At 38.2% G+C, this 15,987-nt stretch overlaps 1 protein-coding gene across 7 annotated transcripts in view; it reads left to right on the forward strand.

The window, feature by feature from the left end:
- The window catches only part of FLRT2 (fibronectin leucine rich transmembrane protein 2), a 101,470-nt gene that overhangs the window by 53,496 nt on the left and 31,987 nt on the right, over nucleotides 1–15,987 (forward strand). The window contains exon 1 of one of the 7 annotated variants that reach the window (XM_073895693.1): nucleotides 1,535–1,638. The exons of the other annotated variants lie outside the window; for them this stretch is intronic. The gene's annotated coding sequence lies outside the window, so the exon portion shown is untranslated. Of the gene's footprint in view, nucleotides 1–1,534; nucleotides 1,639–15,987 lie in introns of those variants that run through there. 7 annotated transcript variants of the gene reach the window in all.

Genomic DNA, 15,987 nt, shown 5'->3' on the forward strand with positions numbered 1-15,987 from the left:
TAGGTGGAGGCAAGAGGCAAGGGAGACATAATGCTTGTCCAGTCATCTGTCATCAACACTCAATAAGTGTCTCTAGTCCCCGAGCCTTCCGAAGCCCTCCCTCTGCAGGTCTGACTGAGGTCAGTATCTCTCCTCTGTGTTGGAAGAGCAATACTGCTTGTTCCAATGCTTCATTTCTCTTACTAATCTTTTTCAGATTTGGTACATCCCAGACTATCATTTTTCAGGACAGTATTTATATTATCGGTATGCTAACCCTGCCTTCCCCAAAGGAGGCTCAATAGTGTTCATTTCTAATGGAAATACTAAAATTATCCTTATTTCAAAAACACGAAACTTATTTCTGACCACAAATATAAGACGCATTTATTTGCAGATACATAAATAAATCCAAAGTGAAAGAGTAAAATAACCAACACTTGTAATCTCAGTCCAGAGAATCATTGTGTGTGTGTGTGTGTGTGTGTGTGTGTGTGTGTGTGCGCGCGCACGCGCGCACATTATATATGCAGGAGGGTATATGTGGTGGGTATTTTATTAGGTATGCTATTAGTTAATGTGTTATTTAGAGTTCTAGATTCCGCAAAATAAAGTTTGTTGAGATTAAGGATGGATGGATTTTATTTCCTTCATATTTAGATATATCTAAATCGTCAGAGATTTGACAATGCATTTGGTCCTGGAAGCTGTGACCAGGTTTAGCTGAAGAGCTGGGAAACCAAGGATGGGCAGTTGCATTTTGTTTTCTTTTCTTCCTCTAACTTTTGAGGAATAATTGACGAATACAGTTGTATATACATTTTCCTTTCTTAAGGTTCTTCAGGAATACCATTGCTTCAGCCTTGCTGCTAGTCAACAATAATGATAGCAAATAGTTTTATATCATTAACCTCTTCGGCATTGGTTCCACTTGTCACGCACACATTTATATAACATATATACACACATGTATGTTTTATATATATGCACACATACATATGATTTATATATAATTCTTTTTATAGACGAGGTGAGTGAAGCACAGAGAGGTTAAGTAACTTGCCCACAAGTCACACAGCCAGTAAACAGTGAGCCAGGCTTCAATCACAGGGCGCTGTGCAACTTGAACTTTTATCAACTCCACTGACCTCATTGACAATACTGATGTCAGAAATAATGCCCAACCAATGGGCATAAAGTTTCCATTCTGCAAGATGAATAAGTTCCAGAGATCTGCTGTATAACTTTGTGCCCATAGTTAATGATAGAATATGATACACTTAAAATTTTGTTGAGAGGTCCTATTCATTGTTCTTATTGCAATAAAATGAAATTAAAAAGGAAAGAAACAAGGCCCCAAATTGGTGTTCCATAATCCTGATAAAACTCACCTCTACTTACATGACGATTCTTCCACGGTTTAGGAATTGAAAATATGATGTTTTGTTCTATTTATTTCAAAGTAAAAAATAAAAGATAAAATGGGGTCTTTGTTTATTTTTTTTTTAAACAGTTGAAGTTCAAACACCAGTCAGGCAAATTCTCCTGGGCATGGTAGACGTGGAATCAATTTAGTAATGATCCTGTCATTTGTACAATGGGCCATGATATTTCTCAAAGTCAGAAAGAAGTTCACATCCAAAAGGTCAACACAGGAAGGTAAGCTGGTTCTCATGGAATTTAGGTAAATCAAAGTAATTCCCAGGTAACATGTAAATGTTAACAATAGCAAAGATTTTTTTTTTTTTTTTAATTATTGGAGTTGGCTTTCCTTTATAAGTCAGTGTTCTCTAGTTTGGCTATAGGGGAATCTCACTATTGTATATAACCAATCTCACTTGATATTTGGCCTTTGGTTACGTCTTAGGTAAGGTATTATAATTTCCAGTTTTACTATCAAATGAGGAAGCTCAGTTTACACCGTTTTCAAAATGATATTAAAAAAACACATTTACATACTTCTAGCGTTTCAGAAAATAGGCGGAAATAGATGTTAAGCCTGAAACTGCTTGGTCATCCAGTTTGTAGATGGCTAAGGGATGAAAAAACAAAAAAAAAACAGAGTTCATTTTGGTCACTCTAATTGACTCCGACAGCAGACATCAGTGTGCCAACCACTCCAAAGAATTCTTGTGGACGAGCTACTTCTGCTGTCCGAGATTTTTCTTACTTGTTTTGTTTGCTCATTTGATGTATAATCTTGTGGTTTCTGGTCCCCTTCTCCATCTAAAGCAGAAAAACATATTGGATTCTTAGGTCATTTTAATTGGAACTTGCTCTTCAAGTCCTAACTATTTCAACAAATTAAAGGACTTGACTAGAATTCTTTTTTTTTTTTTTAAGTGACCACTTTGCTGTTGCTCAAACCCTACCACAGGGTCAGCAGACAAATGCCATCTGTCTCTTTAGATGTGGTCACAGTTGACAGTTCAAAAGAACAAAATCAAAACACTTTAAGACCTGAAATCAAAACTCATCCTTGGAAGAAGAGCTCATATTTCAAAGATGATATTACAATGATAATAATTTTAATATCCCCTTTTAGCATAAATTTTTCCTGTTTAAACACTACCCACAAGGCTATATTGTTTTCATCATCCTTTTAGTGAGATCTCTGGAACCTTTGCCTGGTGAATGATAAGGAAACGTTCTAAATGTGCTTTATTTTAGCTTCCTTTTTTTAATTTTTGGTGATGGGATTAGATTAAAATATTCTGGAATGAACCACGTTTGACTATTTGAGTCCTGAATTTTATTTTGTAGTACTATGACAACTTGAAATGAGTGATTCCTGTTGTGGCCTTTTATGTTTTCTGTCTTCATGCATTGTTAAAAGAAAGACACAAGCGCTGTTATTAATACAAATTAATAAAAAAAAATACTTCCAATCCAATCAGCCTTCCAGGAATTGGATGAAGTGCTTTGCTTGGATGATGTCTTACATTATCTTCATCCACCTTTCAAGACAGATTCTGTTACATTACTATTTTTTACCTTTATGCAGATCAGGAGACCTGGGCTTCCAGAAGGTCACTAACTTGTTCAATGTTCTATGACTAGTTCAGGGTTTCTTCCCAACAGTGCAATCGACAGTTTGAACTGAAAAGCTCTTTGTTGTGGGGTGTGGTGCTGCTTCCTGCAGGAGACTGAGCAGCATCCATGGACCCTACCCACCAAATGCCAGTAGTACTCCCAGTCATGACTTGAAAATGTCTCCAACATTGCCAAATATCTTCCAGGGGAGGGGGGCAAAAATGTCCTCTGTTGAGAACCAATGCACTGGCTATGTGGTGGAGCTTGGGAATGTCTTAGATTAATTCCCTACGTCTTAGCTCCTCCATTGTACTGCTTCTCTCTGTTCACGTAGCACATGGCTACAGCTCTCAGCTCTTCTTGCCTCTTTCTCTCCCCTGCCCTTTCTTTTTTTCTGAACTTAGAGGTTTTGCCCTTAGTAAGTGGTCACTATATCTGCTTGTTCATCTCAATGATGGGCTAAGTGCAGTGATAAACACCTTCCTATTCTCTTTGTGGGCATAGTCAGTTAAAAAAGGAGTAGGAGTCGGGCGCCTGGGTGGCTCAGTTGGTTAGGCGACTGCCTTCGGCTCAGGTCATGATCCCGGAGTCCCGGGATCAAGTCCCACATCGGGCTCCCGGCTCAGCGGGGAGCCTGCTTCTCCCTCTGACCTTCTCCCCTCTCATGCTGTTTCTCTCTCTCTTTCTCTCTCTCAAATAAATAAATAAAATCTTTAAAAAAAAAAAAAAAGGAGTAGGAGTCTACACATCCCAAAGACAATAGCACACGCAGAGCAGCATGCATGAAGAAACATACAGTGAGCATTTTTTTAAATTGCTCATCTCACTTGCCTTGCTGAGAATATGCTTGGGTTATGTAGTAGTCATGTGTTCATGGAGTAGACTTCGAATCACTGTTGCCTGAATCATCCACGTTTCCTCTTTTTTTGTTGTTGTTTTGACGAAATGAGAATCATTCTTCTATCATAATGCCTCTTACTTTTGATTTTGGAGAGTGGTGCAATGTTCACAGCAAAACACTTTGAAAAGAATTCTGAGGCATCCAATTTATTGAAAACTCAATGTAATTTTTGAAAGACAAATCATTATTCAGTGGAATTGACTTTCAAGATGAAATGGCCCATTTGTCCGCCATTGATATATAAAGTTGAAGAAAGCCAGGAGGTAGCAACACAAGGCTCTCCCAAGCTATCCTCAGCTTGGTTTCAGTTTTCTCAGGATTAAACACTTTTTCAGGCTTTATAGTCACTGAGGACTTGGACAAATATCATTTTGAAAAAATGGAATGAAAACACACATCAGTGGTGTTTTGATGTTGGTGTCATCTGTTTATTTGACAGAAGCTGAGGACATATCTTGCCCTCTTCCAGTGTAAGTGTGTTTGAAGTGCATTGTCCTGTGGGAATTCATTCTCCACAGAAAGTCTGCTGTGAAAAAGAGTCTGAACTCTGAGAATCTGAAGATGCACAGGCAGGGGAAGGACCACAGCCCTGTCTGTTGCTTGGTAGGTTATGGAGCAGGTTCTTATTAGCACTTGAAACGTAACTTAGGTGAATGCTTAGGTGATCAGAAATCCCATCACCTTCAGCCTGCAAAATAGCCATCAAATTGTTTTTGTCAATTAGCATATCAAATAGCTGAGAATAAAACAAACCTTTATATACTTAGGTTAGGAGGCAACTAAATGGTTCTCCTTATTGCTTTTGATTTATTGAGTGGCAGGTGTACATGAGTACCTAATTTATAAATGAGATTCAGTTTTGTCTACTAAATATATAGCATTTTTATTGCTTAATAAATATTTCTTGAGCTAAGTCCTGACTCTTATGGATGTGAGGAATAAAGGGGCATTATGCTTACATAGAATGCTATATAAATTTAATATACATTTATCTTGTTGTTTTAAACACATATAACAGTCAAGAAATGAATGACTCACTCCACTAAATTGAAATAACAGAGTAAATTGCAAATTGATTTTTTAAGTGTCAAATTAAATATCTGTCTACATAGTAGTTGATTTCACCCTGCCTGAAATGGGTCATTAAAATAGATGGGACAGAAAGAAAACAAAAATCTTTTATAAGTTTTTTTTTTTTTTAAAGAAAACACGTGATAGGATAGATGGCTTTCTTATTTCTTAATGTTAATCAATACATTCTGTGACACAGAAGAGAAAATAGAATAAGGAAATAACTCTAGAAAAGGAAGGAGGCAGTTTCTCCTTTGTTCTGCCTTTTACATCATCCCAGGGGCCACATCCCCGCTTTCTCTCCCCATCTGGTAGCACTTAGGCTGCAGGTTGTGGGACACACAGTGTATAATGACCTCCTCCCTTCTTTCCATCTTTAACAGGTAAGAAGAATTGGTACACCCTTTCACCTTTGATGATAAAAGTGCATCAATTCAGAATAAATGGGGTCTGGTATGTGCAAAGAAGAATTGTCATTACTTGCTGAGTCAAAAACTAACCACATGAATTCTGCACCTGTTCACGCAGGATGCCATGCAGAGTGCCCTGAGGGTTCTAGACGTGGAGAATATGCTGCTTAGCCAGTTCCATGAGCTCAGGGCTTTCTTCACAGTCAATCCACAATATTTTAAAATTACATAAATATTTCACATAATATTTTCAAATCAGTGGATGGAAAATACACAAAATACGTCTTCATCTACTATATAGACTACAGATCAATTCACATCTGGATATGGGTAACATTTTCTCTTCCTTTTAGGCTGTGTACAGTTGCCACTGGCTTATACTCTGATTTGTTAAGCTGATGTTAACTCCAGAAGAAAGGAAGAAAAGATGATTTGATTAGATGTCTATATAAAATATCTAGATTAAGTTTTCATTTATTTGAGCATAGCTTTCAAATGGTTAAGTAATGAGTTTTTAGACTTTTCTTGAAACTTTAAATTTGTTTTTTGTTTGTTTTTTTTTTATGCCTGTGTACTCTACTCTGTGTTGCTTTTGAAATTCTATGAAGCTAACAGCTGCCTCTTCCTCATGATATTCAAACTCTGTTTCTGTACCTCATCTCCTGGCTGCATAGCCTGTAGGTTAATTTAAGGTTTACCAAACCTTTCATATGATTTTTTAAATACAATTGGAACTCTATTGATTTGATAAGACTGAAACATGTTGAGCCAAAAACAGTAGGTGCCAGCAGAATTTTAAATATGTTTTTCTGGGGATTGGAAATATTGAAGGGATATTGTTGAATATTTATAGTCTACCTGGGAGCTAATTAATAACGTTTTATAGATTTTGGGCTCCTAACACCATTGCCCACCTTTAACTATTTCTTTTGGTTATTTAGCATTATTTACATGGCTCTTGTCTTGTATGTGGAAAGTATGTGCATGTGTGTCTTTTGAGTATGATGTGTGCCTGAGTAGAGCGTCGTTGAACTGCTTCCCCTGGTATCCTTGTGCCCAGTTCCCTCCTGCCTGCAAGTCTCAGCTCAGATGTCCTGTTGAAAATGCACACACTCCAGGGTGCCTGGGTGGCTCAGTTGGTTAAGTGTCCAACTCTGACTCTTAGTTTTGGCTCAGGTCATGATCCCAGGGTCCTGGGATGGGACCCCATGTTGGCTCCACGCTCATCGGGGAGTCGGCGTGAGATTCTCTCTCCCCCTTTCCCTCCGCACCACCAACCTCTCCCACCCAACCCTGCCCCAGCTCTCATGTGCACACTCTTTCCTAAATAAATAAATGAATCTTAAAAAATAAAATGAAATAAAATGCACCCACTCAGCCCTTCCCTGAGCTCTGAAAGAAGTTCAGCCTTTACAGTTGCCCCAGTCTCTATTTCCATTTGAGGCACATACACGAAGCTTTTATGTTTTAGTACTTTTGATTCTGAGCCCCTCTCCTATTTACATTTCATATAATCCTGAAAAAACTAAAGTTTTCTTTATAGTTCCATACACACCCACACTAAATTAGTAGGAGGTGTGTGTGATATGTCAGAACAGCCCTGGGTTTTGGGAGTTGCATAATCCTAGATTCAAGAGCTGATGATGGTTATAATCTGTGTGAATTTGAGAACATTATTTCACTTGTCTTAAATTTAGTTTTGTTTTGTTTTGTTTTGTTTTTAAATCTCAAAATTGGGTTAGTCATAATGACCTACAAGTGATTTGTGAGGATTAGTGGTAGGATGTAAAAAAATGAGAAGGTGGGCTTGGCATTAAGAACGTGCTCAGTAGTTGGTAGGCACACATTTTGAATATATATATGTATGCTTATTTATTTTATGTTTGTGTATATGCACATAGCTCTGAGAAATCATGGATTTCAAAGATATAGAAGAAAGAATCCTTTGAAGTCTATATGAAAAGAGCTTAGGAATTAATGTCCCTCTTTTATCCAAGCTATAAGTGCCTACCATGTTCAAAGAGCATCAATAAGATTAATATTCAGAATTTTCTTTGAAGTCCTAATACAGAAGGGCCTGGAAATGAAACCCATAGCTATTTCTATAGGGGGATAACTTAATATCAAGTAACAGGCCCGGCGGGTAAACTAGGCCATTTCTGGTTTGCTATATTTTCCTGCTTTTATATATACATTCTCTCGGTGCCATGAAGAAGGTTGAGAGGGGTTCAGTTGACTGGCAAGAGGTGAGCGTGTTCCTTGCTTGGTCTGGAGGTTAGAGTCAACTTCCACAAATCCCCTAAGGGTGGGCTTGAAGGCCTTTGAGAATTCTGCAGTTCGGATTGGGCTCATTTTCATTCATCTTCAGACAAGCTTTAGGCCTGCATCTCTCAGGAAATTATAGTTCATTTTTTGACTGTTCAGGAAGGACCTTTTAAAATACTGCACAGGTCAGGGAGGTGGCATCTCCCCAGGGTCCAGGAAACAGCTCCTCTGAAGTCCAGAAGTGGTTTGTTTTCACGTGCTGTCTACTCTTCCAGATCTAGAGAATGACCGAGAACCTGTCCGCAGGGATTGAGGTGGGAATCATCAGCCCTCATCCTTACAAGAAAGTTACAATGAATCAAGCATTTCTGTAAATATTAAAACAGTTGGACACACCCTTTTCATGTAGTTTGTTTTTGTTTTTGTTTTCTTCTTTCTGAGATGCTCTAGCACATTTGCTATTTGCCCTGCCTCTGCCTTGTAGAGTCAGGGATCAAACGAATCAAACGAAATTAGACACAAACACAAGACAGGCTTTTTTTGAAGTAACCTCTTCTTCTTCCTTTTCTTTCTTTTTTTTTAATGTAGAAAAAGAACTTCAATGTGAGAATTTATTTTTTGAATTTTTCCAATGCACAAATAGAATTTCAGACTGAAAAATTTTGAAGTAACTGAACCCATTATCTTTTGAAAGGCTTTTTTTTTTTTTTTTTAGCATTTTCACTGTTTAAACTCTTTCTGCCTATCACCATGGTACCTGGGAGAATTTGGATATTTCATAGACGAGCAGTTACCATGCAACTGTAGAGATCAGAACACGCTAGTGGTGCCTTGCTTGTTATGTGATGTGTTGACTTTCAATTGATTTTGAGCACACTTTAAATGGTAATGAGAATGCTGAGCTGGGAGGTAGCATATGGCTTGAACAATTTGATTCTAAGAAAGCAAGCAAACATTTAAAAATGATAGAGTTTCCTGATAGTGAAAGTCAAGGTGAAATCTGAATGTTTGAATGACAAACTATTTCTTCCCTCTCTATTATTTTCAGCTGCGTCTTTATTATATTTTATTCTGTTAATATGAAAAAAATAAAGAGGAAAACCCAAATTTGCTATCGAAGTTGGGATCAAATTAAATATGACATAAGGTTTTGTTCAAAAGGTATGACTCCTCTGGTGCTTTTGAACTCAAATCATCCTTTCAAGCAAAATTTAATATGAAAAGTCAATTAAAATATAATAAGGAAAAATGTAGTTCAAGGAGCTGGAAAATGAGAGAAAATGTATTCAGGCCATGAAAGAAAGATGAAGAGAAATATTAGCTATTTAGGCATGAACTACATTTATGTGTATAGCACTCAGTATATATTCTCTGATTAACCGAGAGAACTGTGTGAGTAAATGAGATGAGCCACTTGGAGATATATGCTTTCCTCGCGAGGAAAAACATCATGGGGGTGTCATTCCTGAGTTTGTTTCCTTCATTTGTTCTACTAGATTTTACTGACTGCCGTTCCCAGTAAATAACAAAAATCTGTGATTTCATTTTTTTTCCCTTAAACTGTCCTATTTTCATAGTTTAAACTTAATCCTGGAAATAAAATGCAGTCGGTCTTTGAGAGATTTCAGGGCTTAAACAACTCGTGAGAAGTCCCGTCTGTTCACAGATTCACAGAAGCACCACGCTTCTCTACAGTTCACTCACTCACTTCTACTTCTGCAGAAATCTGAAGATATTGGCAAATTATACAGTCAGATGTGGGACTTAAAATTATATACTGATAGGATGTTACAGCTGAATGGGATTGCAGAGAGGATATGCTCTGGTGGCATTTTTTACACCAACAAAATTGATTTAGAGTCATAAATGAAATTTCTGCAGTTGGGAAAGATCTCCTCTGTTTTAGACTCAGGTTGGTAGCTCTATCCTTGTTACTATTTAAATGTAGTTATTTCCTTTGAAACTCTTTTACTCTAGTTACTTCATGTAGAACAGCTTACATCCAGTGATGAAAGTAATGATTATCATTTATTGCGCACTCGGTCCATTCAGGCGATTTACTAAGTAAACACTTTGTATAGATCCCCTCCTTTAATCTTTATACCCACGTTGTAAGGAATTTTTGGATTAGAGGAATTAAATGATTTGCTGAATGTTTGCCTACCGTTCATTAATGACAGAAAAGGTGTCTGGACATACAAGTCTGTCTGACTCTATTTATTCATCCTTGAATTAAACACATTTCTTAATTGAGTAAAGTCATTCTACTGGAATTCTAAACTTCCTTAGATTTTCAAGTGATTTTAGGTTGCGGAGTACAAGCCATACTTATCAGAACCCAGGTACTAGAAGCAGGTTCAGGAAACCAAGTCTTGTCTGTCGTCCTTCCTCATCAACACATTAGAGTCCCTCTATGTATTGTGGGGCTTGGCTTCTGATGGTAACATTCAGATGCTCGGAGAAATTTCTTTAAATCTCAAAGCTAATTCTCAGTTGAACCCAACAGGTGGCACTCCATCCCTGGGACTCATGGGATTTTCAAGCTGAAAGAGACCTTAGGCATTGTAACAATCTTCTTCCTATTATGGTTTTAATACTCAAGAAGAGAAATTAAATGACTCCCCTCAGGGCCACACATCTAGTTAGTGACAACGCTAAGACAAAGACCCAAGTCTCTGGAATCCATGGCTTTACCTCTTTCTACTATTCAGACAGACTTCCTTTAAAAAGTATTGTCGAGTAATAGATTTAATCATATCCAACATATTTCATGCAGCTATACATCAGGGTGAAATAGGGGAAGTGGTTTTTTGTTTGTTTGTTTTAAATTCAGATGGCAAATGCAAATGGCTTTTGGACCCATGAAACACTCTTGACTCAGTAGGCTAAAAATATTTTCCAGTGTCAGAGATGGCCATGTTCTGGTTGTTTCATCCCTAGACCATGCTTAAGAATAGTATTAATAACCACCATAAAGCTGATGACTACTGTAGATAAACCATGTTGCTATTGCTAATTTTTAAAGTAACTCTGTAAGGTAGATATCATTATCCCTGTTTACAGAGAAAACCATGACTCAGCTTAGTTAAATGATTTTTACAATGTCATATAGCTACTCATGAGAATATTCAGGAGTTGAACGCTGGTTTCTCTAACTATAAAGCTTATGTGTTTCCCTCTATACCACTTTGGCCTAACAAAATCAAAGGTAATTAATGCTAAAGAATTATTAAGTACATCTAACAATGCCACTCACAGCAAAATTAATTCCTCCTTCTTAAATTGCCTCTTGGACAGTCAGTTTAACCATCATTCATCTATGTTTTCTTTCTCTCATCAGTTAGTTAATGAAAGCCTGTGTATTTTACACGTGAGGAAATCAGGTCACGGGAAGATTAAGTAACTCCCCCAAGGTCACACAGCCAGAAAGTGGCAAATCTGGGATTTCAATCCAAGATCCAAATAAAAAAGATAGGCTGTATCCAGCTATGAAAAAGTTTAAATGACAGTGTCTCCACAAGCAGTGGAAATAAAATTTTGAGTGGGGCAATACAATGATACTCTCAGGATATTCATATAAGTAGAGAGTGGTTAGAAAGGAGAGATGGGACAAGGAGATATGAGACAAGTGTAGTTTAGCTCTTTATGGGGTTATCAGCCAATATATGAAGAGGGAGTTATAAAGGAAGAATTGACCTCACTAGTGACTCATGTCGGTGGTAAGTTAGGAGGAAGTAGAAAGAGTGGGTGCCACTACTGTGGGTAACTGAGGGGATGACCATGTCTTTGGTTGAAATGGAGAAGTCAGAAGAAGAGCTTGAGAAATTGAAGTTCCAGATGGATGTATGGATGCTAATGTCTGTGGGTTTGGAAATCAGTTCAGATGTATCAGTGTTGAACTGGGTTGAAGATTTGGAATCCAGCTTTATACATTTAATCATGTATTGAAGAGAAGGGTCATGAAGGTAGAACTATAAGGGCTGTCCATATTTGGGGGGTTGGGAGGAAAACAGATGTTGTCAGAAAAGTAAGAAGAAGACTAAGAAGATATCAGAGAAACTGATGGGAGGGAGAGTTTAGGGGAAGGAAACGTGGTCAGGAGTAGCAACAGCTCAGGAAGGCAGTGAAGAGACAGGGAGAGAGGCTGATGCGCTGAAGGGAGCACACGAGATTTAAAGGAAGCAAAATATGAAAGAGACCACCTGACAGAACGTGGCCCAGGGCGGGCAGCAAGCACACTGACAGTCCCAAGCCATCAGGGCCAGGTTGAACTCACCCTGGACTCATAGACCATTGTTGAGCCATTTTGTCAGCATTGTTTACAAGTCCCTTTGAACTTTAAATGACACAGCATGATCCTAATAAAGAGGTCCTGGAGCACAGCCAGGCTGCCAAGACTAAAATTATGTTCAACATCACCAATTCCCTAGAGAGACTGCAGGCCTCTGGATAATGGAAGACAGTAGGCTGCCTTAGCAGCTGGGTAATAGCAAGCCACAGTGGATGGATGGCCTGGGGAGAAAAGCCCTTTAGATCTTTCCACCCCAGAGGAAGGAGCATAACGTTGGGATGAGAACACTTGGGTTTAAATCCCAGTTCCGCTACCCACTACCTAAATAAGGTTGAACAAATCCCTGGAACTGCCAGAGCCTCAGTTTTGCCATTTATAAAATGACCCAATCACAAGACTTGTCTTCTAGAGATGGGAAGATCAAATGAGATGTATGGGGGAGTACTGTGTAAATTGCAAATTCTATGCAAATATTATCTCTTTCTTAGGTATCATTATTATTGGTAAAGCCACAGAGATGTGGATAGCTAAGAGACAGTAGTAGCAGGATGATTACCCTGTATCTCAGAAATGTACTTGTCCTTAAGTCCACCATGGAATGTTCTGAATATGAAGCTATACAAAAGGTTGTTCCTAGAAGTCAAGTAGAAGACATTAGTGTCTGTGACAAATGGTGCTTCATGGTCTATATGGAGGAAAGGCTCTTTTCATAATAGACATTTGGATTTTTTAACCATATCTAAAATTTATCATTAAATACTTATTTTTAGGAGTGCCTGGGTGCTGCAGTTGGATAAGTGTCTGACTCTTGATTTCAGCTCAGGTCATGATCTCATGGTTGTGAGATTGAGTTCCACATCAGGCTCCGCGCTTCGCATGGAATCTGCTTGAGGTTCTCTCTCCCTCTCCCTCTGCCCCTCCTGCTTGTGCTCTCTCTTTCTCTCTCTAAAAATAAATAAATCTTTAGGGTGCCTGGGTGGCTCAGTTGGTTAAGCGACTCCCTTCAGCTCAGGTCATGATCCTGGAGTCCCATGATCGAGTCCCGCATAGAGCTCCCTGCTCAGCAGGGAGTCTGCTTCTCCTTCTGACCCTCCTTCCTCTCATGTTCTCTTTCTCTCTCTCTCATTCTCTCTCTCAAATAAATAAATAAAATCTTTGAAATAAATAAATAAATAAATAAATAAATAAATAAATAAATAGTAATGGGTAGAGAAGTGTATTTTGTGGGTATAAATATATTTGCATTTATATACACACACATACTCAATGCATATAAAGTTTTACATGTTTGTTACAGGAAAATATACATATACCTACCTGATTTTCTTTGCTCTAGCTTACAAAGCTGTCTTTTGAAACGATGATACACTTATTCCAGTTTCTCAAAGTAACCATCTTGCTATAACAACCTTGGAATAGTCCCTGTGCTCAGATTTGGAGTTACAGCTTCAGAAGCATTGCTGGTATGCTCCTGGCTCTTCGCCGGACCCAGCTCCTCTATTGGAAGGCTAGATGGCACTTCCGATTTCATTAAAGCACCCTGGAGCTCAGAGAACAAATTGGAGAAATCAGGATTGGTTACATTCTGTGCTCTCTTTGTCTTCATCAAGATTTGTCCAAAGCCAAGTTAGAGTTTTCAAAGTGAGAGTAGCTTAAGGGGGCTCTACATTCAGTACAGAAGGCTGTGATTTGGTAAAAGCTCCAATTATTATGAAAAGTAAAATGGAAAGGGTGAGTGTAATTTTGCTTTAAGAACCACACCTTCACATCAGTGACTTCATTTGCCCTGTAGCGGAATGGATCTGTCAACTTATTTATTAGGAAACGAGTTGCTACAATGTCATAAATGGATGGCATATCCTTTGATGTATGAGAATTCTGTGTGGAGATCCTTCATTCCTGTTGAAAATGAAACTAATAACCATTTGGAAGATATATATGCCATAACCCCAGATGAATGATCATCTCTGTTCTTTGGTTTATTTTGAAGGGTGTCTTGAGGTGATTTTCTTCTTTACGACTAGATGGGGAGTTGGAAAATGAAGCTAGTCTCAAATGCCACTTTCTTTCCGAGTCCTTCAGATATTCCCAAATATCCCTCTTTCTTACCAGCCTGGATATAATTTTGTTGATGCCCCTATTTATGGCATTTATGACCTCCTGCCTTCAGTTATTCATTTATCCATCTTCTTTGCCTTCTTCTCTCCTAAGTAACATGCAGGCAAGGACTTGAACTGATTTATTTCTGAATTCCCTGAAGGCACTTAGTAATTCCCTCCACTTAGCTTTTGCTCACTTGGTAGCTGCTGCAGCTGTTCCAATAAAGTAAACCCCAGAGAACAGTAGATAGAGGCCTCTTTGCTTATGTCTGTAGGGAAGACGAAAGTTGAGGTTCTGGGCATCGATTATTAAGAAAAGAAAAAAAAAAAGACGTGTCATAATGCTTTCTAGAATAATGGCATTGACTGAATAACTGATAAGCTCAAAACCAGCATATAAAGAATGACCCTGTCTTATTGTTCATTGGTGAGTAAAGCCCTCTGCTTGAGGACATGATATGGCCAGATAAATAACTTCTGTTAGAAGATGAAGGGGTTCCCTCTTTATTTTTCCTTCTCTTGTCTTTTTGTCAGATCTTGGCAGCTAATTGAGAACCTGGATTAAGAATGGAGAAAAGGTCAGAGATTAACACTGTACCATTTCTGGGTAACAAAAAGAGTCCCTCCACTGTTTTTGATGGGACCATTTTGACTGTGTTCAAGTATACTGCTTTTGTTCAAGCTCACATCATTGCTTTCATTAATATTACTTCTGTGAACTCAAGAACTTCAAAAGCTACCTTACCTAAATTAATACCACCGGGTTTTGCTTTTTTTTTTTTTTTAACATTTTTTGTGGAGTTTTTGTTGTTGATTTTGGGGGATGAAATGCATTGAAAAATTGTCACTTCTTTTAACATTGGGAATGAGCTTAGAGAGAAGTGAGTCCAGCTCCTTCCATAAAGTTGTGTGTGACACAATGCCTAGGAAAGTTAAGTGACATCCCTGTACTGGCGGGACATTCAGGAGTAAAATCAGGATCTCCAAAACCTTACCCAGGACTTCCTTTAGTTATACCTTATTTCATGTGTTTTCCACCGTGTTTTTCTCTTGTCTGTAATCTTCTCTAATGTGCATATTTATTTAGCCAACCGAGTTGTGAAATTTTCAAGGACTTTGATTGTATCTTTGACTTCTTTTGACCTTGCACAAGCAAACCGGAGTATTTGAATGTTATTATTCACAGTAGGTCACACTTCAAGAATTAATGGTGACTCTGGGCAGCATTTATTTGCACAAACTGTGGATAAAGAAATTGAGAGAGAATTGGAAAACTCTACCAAAAGGGGGAAAAAATCAGAAACGAGATAAATAAGCCTAAGGATTGTTTTTAAAACTGAGAAGGATTTCTTTTTGTTCTTATTGTTTTTGAAATTGGACTAATGGCAGAGGAAATAAAAAGATGCAGATAAACTAAATTGCTCTAAATCACTGCAGTTCAGAACAGTGTTAGAGAAATACCTTCAAAGAGGGTTTAGAAAATGGGAAAGAAATTAGTGTTTCCGGCTGTGTGTCTGTGTGCAGAGGGGTGGACCAGGGGGATTAGGAAAGAAAATGGGAAGACCACAGTGGCCCTCCCAGCCTTGGTCTGGCTGTCAGTTCTGGTTAGCGAAGACGGGGCACTTTGACAGGACACGGAGGGTTCAGAATCATCACAGGTCAAAAAACACGACTAAGAATTCATAGCCGTTTTGGAGCCTAACTGCCGTGCACCTGATAAATAATTCAGGTAGTCAGAAGTGCCTGGGTAGGGTAGACTTTATGTGTGCTTTTTCATTTTTTCCTTTAATAACATCCCAGACTTTCCATCTGATTTGATTAAATTTACATCCTCCTTCCTTCCTTCCTTTCTTCCTTTCTTCCTTTCTTTTCTTTTTTCTTTCTTTCTTTCTTTCTTTCTTTCTTTCTTTCTTTCTTTCTTTCTTTCTTTCTTTCTTT

The sequence above is a fragment of the Callorhinus ursinus genome, unplaced genomic scaffold (genome assembly GCF_003265705.2).
Source record: "Callorhinus ursinus isolate GAN/ISIS: 27379988/994484 unplaced genomic scaffold, GSC_fseal_2.0 scaffold8, whole genome shotgun sequence".
NCBI classification, from domain to species: Eukaryota; Metazoa; Chordata; class Mammalia; order Carnivora; family Otariidae; genus Callorhinus; species Callorhinus ursinus.